This window comes from Apodemus sylvaticus, chromosome 7 (genome assembly GCF_947179515.1).
Source record: "Apodemus sylvaticus chromosome 7, mApoSyl1.1, whole genome shotgun sequence".
NCBI lineage: Eukaryota > Metazoa > Chordata > Mammalia > Rodentia > Muridae > Apodemus > Apodemus sylvaticus.
This window is the reverse complement of record NC_067478.1, coordinates 41,510,398-41,516,397: the sequence shown is the minus strand read 5'-3', so window position 1 is coordinate 41,516,397 and position 6,000 is coordinate 41,510,398.

Below are 6,000 nucleotides of genomic sequence, written 5' to 3'. Positions count from 1 at the left end.
CCTCTCTCCCTGACCCTGCACGTGTGCATGTGTGTATTAAATGTATTGTATGTGTGTGTTGAATATATTCTATTTGTGTGTGTGTGTGTGTGTGTGTGTGTGTATTAAATGTGTTCTATTTGCCATTTCAAAGCTCCCTCTTCCTGACTGAATGCTACACATGAACTGAAAGATGTGAGCTGTTTTGTCTGCCTGGTGCCACACTCTCTAGGTGGATGTCTGCGAATTGTCTAGTAGAGGAGCAGTAGGACTAGATGCAAAAATGGATAGTTTGAATCAATGCTCAAGCATTAGACAGAAAGGACTGGGATTCACAGGGCCTGCGTAAGATCCTGCTGTGTGAACCACAGAATAAAAAGAAACAGCTTTCAAGTAAAAGCTAAGAATACAGACTTAGGAATGATTCTGCTAATTTGAAAAAAAAAAACCCCACAGAAAACTAAGGCTAAGCAAATTAAACCCGATTTTGGACAAAAATTGTAAGAAAAATATTATAATAAGCAATAACCTCCAAATTCGATTGGGAAAACTAGGAAGTACTGCAGGAAGAGGATGGGAGGGGCCTGATTGACAGGAGGGCATTGAGCATGCGCGTCTCACAGACCAGCTTGGGCTTCTGGGATGTTCGCCCTCTTGCTTGGCTTCTGACAGTCCATAGACAGCAGGAAGAAACTGTCCTCTAGGAATGGTCTGTTGTTCCCTTGGGTAACTTTTGCTGGCATTTTATGCAGATGCCTGCTTCTGCCTTTAGTTTAGCTATATGATAGATTAACCTAGTCTAAAAAGAAAACATCCCAGTTACAGTAGTAAATGTATCACAGCAGTTTTCTGTCTCACTACTTCCTTTGGCCGGCTCTCGCCTTGCTGTTGAACATAATGGAATGTAGCCAGGTTTCCTGGGCCAGACACATTAAGCGTTCATGGTGTATCCTCAGAGACTGGTCTTGGTTTACTGCTTCCTCCTGGGCTGGCAGACATAAGTCCTAATCAACTGGAAAACAAACCACGCCACTTCAAGCCTCCAGCCAACAATGAGTCTCTGATTCTGGCACCTAAGAGCGGCGAGCTGTTCCCTGCCAGAAGCGGGGAGCAGAGCACATTTCCTCCTGTTCTCTCTCCTTCCTTTCCTTATCTTCTCTCCACCTCTGCAGCCACGCCTCTGCGTCTTCTCCAGGTTCACGCTGTCTCCAAGCCGGTCCTGTTTACTTGGACTCTTAGGAACACCCTTAGCGTGCTTCATTGCTGGTTTTTATTCTTATTTCTTCATGAACAACTTCTTAAGGAAATGGAAAGGAACGAACTAGAGGCTTTCTTTCATATCTGCCTCATCTCTGAGAAAAAGTTCCTCATCTCCAGCAGGGCACTGCATAATACCCAACGCTGAATGAATAAATAAGCGAATGTTCAATCCTTCCCATAGCATTTTCTTGATTTATTTTCTTATCCTTCTGTCTAGTATCTTAATTCAGCAATTATATTCTCCCTCGATTCTTGTCTGCAAGTTCCTTCTTCCGTTAGAAAGCGATGCTCTCCATCCTTAAAAATGTTTGTCTCTAATCTGAAGAGAAAAACAAACAAACAAAAACCCCCCAAACAAATAAAGAGCATCACAGCCGGGCACTTTGCATATCATTAATTCACTCTTTGCCTTGGCTGTACCTACTGTGTGGGTCTCCAGCATTGCTACTGATACCTGGTTGGGTTAATGAGCCAACTAAACACAGAGAGCTCCAACTATGGCCATTTACCAAGGCTAGGACTCTGGTGTCTTTATTGGAAGGCCTGCCATTGGTCTTTCCAGTAAGACAACTTAGCTTTGATGACCAGCCCTCCGTATCTCATGGCTTTCCTTAGGCCAGCGGTACTGGTCTTCCTCATTCTTTCCAGCGTCCTGGTAAGGGCACCCTGTGATCATATGACCAGTTTCTTACCAGCGACAGTCTAGCTCCAGTTCCCGTCACAAGACCCCTCTGCTAAGGCTCCTCGTAGGTCCTTACCCTTAGACATTGCTACCAATCTCTCTAGACATCCTACCCCTCTTGTTCACCTCCGGTTTCCCCAGCTGCTCCTTCCAACATCAGCCTTCTCACTTTCGCTTCCAAGGACCAGTTTCACCAATGCCTTGCTTCAACTACTCCATCTTCCCACTGCTGTGTAGGCTTAGGTTTTTCAAAGCCTGCTTTAATTAGGGTTCTTAAACGCTTCAACTTCCCTTGTAGCTTACCGACCACAGGTAGCAGAGAAAGAAGGTTAATAGGGAAAGGGGGTTGTGGACCTGTTCAGAAGTAGTTCTTTGGAACGATTACAATCTTTATTGCCAGGACATCAGCAGTCCAGTCCAATAGCAAATACCAAGCAGGAGCCAGTAGCAGCAGCTAGATCTAGCAGAAACTGCAAGGCTCCATCGAATTTGAATGAGTCAACGGAAGCGGCAGAGTCAGCTGGAATACCATGGGAAGTTCTTTGGTGCATTTCTCTCTGCAAAGAGAAGACCAGCAAAGACCAGTGAAGGCCAGCAAAGACCAGTGAAGACCAGTGAAGCATTGCAAGGTGTAGTAATGCAAGAGCATCCTCTCACTGTCTGTGGGGGTTCTACAGTATTCTTTCAAAACATCACACACCCTTTCAAGCATCCATTTCAGCAAAACATCTTATGTCCTCTCACATATCTGCTTCAGCAAAACATCTTCTTACAAGACAGCTTCTAGAAAAACATCATGTGGCATAACCGAGTTTTCAAAGAAACCAGAAATTTCTCCTTCACTCCTGCGTCTAAAGTTGCATTCAGATTCCCATTCCCATATTCCCATGACTGGGCTTCAGGGGCATAAGAGCAATGTAATGGTAGAGGAGTCCATGGCTGTGCAGGGCAATCCATCGAGAGTTAAAGCTATTTGGCTATCATCTTAAGTTTCTTAAATACATTATCTTGGAATTTTAAATTGATGTCGTTTGTCTACTGGGTCTGACCATAACAAAATACCACAGTTGGGTAACTTTAATAATAGAAATTTATCTCCTCGCAGAGACTAGAAGTTTCCTCAGCAGGCCACAGACAGAGCTCTGTTTCAGATTTCGCTCCACCCACTGTTTCTCTGGGTATTAATTGCTCTTCTCACGAGAGCACTAGTTGTATGGATCGATACTTAACCACATGGCCTCTTCCAACTTCATCACCTCTTTAAAGGCCCTATTTCCAAATAGTCTCAAGCTTTGGGGATCAGGATGTGTGACTCTGGGATTCCATAACTCAGCAGGTAATGAAGTTGGTTGGAGCAGTGGAGGACTCAAGCACTATAGGCTCACTGACTCAGCAAACTGTGGCCCTCTCCCTGCTCCCTCCCCAGGGCGTGTTCTTGGCTTTCAGCTCCCTGACTCTGGGCCTGCGAGCTGGCTAGCAGCACCCTCCCTTCCCACTTGGGAAGTATTGGTGAGTGGCCAGAGGGCCCCGCCATTTTTGTTTAGGGATGGCAGTACTGCTTCACGTTTGGAGGCATCCGGCAGGGCTGAGCCGTGCGTCCTCCCAAAATCCAGGTGTCCTGCATATTCTGATTGACGGTGCAAGTATTTGGTCCACAAATCAAGTTTTAAGAAAGGAACCTGATGTCCCTAGCTTCTGGCCCTGGGTCCTTCAGCCTTTTTAAAAAGTTGACTAAAGCCCTGGAGCTTCTCCTCCAAGATGACGTGTGCAGACATAAGGACTTTTCTCACGTGTTCAAGGATGATGTATTCCTTGAAAGTATTTCCTAGACCTCTGTGGTCCTGGCTCACCTGCTGTTGCTCTTGACAATGTCATGTCCCCTGTCCTCCACCCCCATCTTCCCCCATCCCACCTACCACAGAGAGCCTCCAAGCTCATCCTGCTCATCCAGCCTCCCCCCCCCCCCCCCCGTGGTTTGCACAGGCTCCCCCACAGACTCTGCAGTTTCCTTCAGTCAGAGCAGCAGGCTTTCATAACTCTGTCTCCTCAGCGAATCCTTAGTGTCAGCTCCCCTTTCCAAACAGTGCGGGTGAAACAAAGAGCTCCTTCAGGCTCTCTCTTCCACACGAGCCTCTTTTGTCAAGTTCAGAATATTGGGTTTTGATTACTTCCTTGTTCTTCCTTCCCTTTTATTAGGTCACCCTTTTTTTTGAGGGTAAGATCTGTGAGCTAATCATTGCAATTTTCCTGGCAGCTGTTACAGAGCCGAGGCAAATAATTGCAAATATCTGTAGAAGGAACAAATGCACGAATGACTGGAGGAGAGGGTGTCTGAGCGCCTGACTAAGATAATTTCTGCATTCTGAGTGCGAATCCCAGCTGACACTGAGTAGAAAGGTGACATTAGGGAAACGATGCCCGGGCCTTAGTTTTCCAATCTCAGAATGAAGCAAACAGAATTTACCTCAAGACAAACTGATGTCAGCCTTTATGAATGGGCAGCATCCATTTATGAAAGGACAATGTTTATGAATGGACAAAGATACATGTAACATGTTATTGTTGCCACTAACTTTCCTTGAATTAGAAAAGTCTTCACAGATCAGTTTGCTGCTTGTAATAAAAGCACACTCATTAAATGCCCACTGGATGCAAAACATGATCCTGTGCAAGCTGAGGAACAGGTCTCTAGGAAGGGGGGTCAGGGTATGCACGCTAAACTCTAAGGTAGACATGGAGAAGTGCTATTTGAGAGGTTTCAGCTTTCAGGTTGAGAGTTCTTTGATAGTGGTAGGGAGGTGGCCCTGGGTCAAGAGCCTGTGTGAGTTTGTGGAGTTGAGTTTGGATTCAGGAGCATGTGTCTGGAATTCTGCCCTTACAGTAAGACAGAGCACAGTGCAGGCCTGTAGGCCAGCGAACAACAGGAGATCATGTCTCAGAGAAGGTAGGAGGTGACGCTGGAGGCTATCCTCTCCCTTGTGCACACTCCCTGTGGTGCGCAGGAGGCTGCAAACACACAGGGATACACACACTCCTGTGCTTGTGTTTAGTGCTCCATGAAAGAATTCCAAGCAGAGCATCCAGGAAGGTTTTATAGAAGACGTGATGGTGCTTGAGATGCATCTGGAGGGAAAGGAGGAAAGATGTTAGTGAGTCTGGAGGAAAAGAAGGGGATATGACCAGTAGTGACAGACAGCTAGAGATATCTAGGAGGGACATCTGAACTTTGTTATCCTCCTGATGTTACTTTCTGGGAGGCTGCAGTTTTGGCTTCTGAAACTAATGGTTAGCCACCTGCCCTTTTCCCCAAGCACAGTGTTCTTGGACTATCCATATTGTACACACCCAACCCCCCACTTCCCCCACCCCCGCTGTCCATAACTAAGATAGGTATTGACTTGTTCAGAAGCTGGCACTCCCGCAGTGGCGGCTCTGTCCTGTCGCTGCTCTGTGCACTGTCACCAGACTCTGACAGTGGTAGTGGTTCGATTGCTTGGGTGATCCCCGGAAACAGAATTCTGCAAGGGGAATGAGTCAATGTACAGTCTTGGGGACGATGGACCACTCTCACTACAGATGTTAAAATGTATCATTTAGAGCCAAGCTGCCTGCCAATGAGGCAGGAGAACACACAGAGATGCTATAAAAACAGTGAAACTACTTTTAAAAAAGATCTATGAATCAGCTATCGCAGAGATCATTTCCAGGAATCCTTTTCTGGAAGGGCCTTCCCAAGCAGTGCTCTCTCTGCCTCCCTCCCCTGTTCTCTCTTAGGTTTCTTTGTGTAGCTCTCCTGGAACTCTTTCTGTGGACTCTGTAGCTTTGAACTCATAGTGCTGGGGTTAAAGGTATTGCGGCATTGCTGCGAGTTTAAATTTTCTTATTTGTAAAATGGCCATGGCTGTTGAGATTCGCGTGTGCGCACACACACACACACACACACACACACACATATGCTAAGGGACATCTTAGAATCTGTCTCTAAGGCAGTGTTCTTTCCCCATATGCAAGCCTGGTTGCTCTCCCACCTCCTTATTACAGAGTAAGGTTAGCTCTAACCTCCCCCGCCCCCGTCCCCG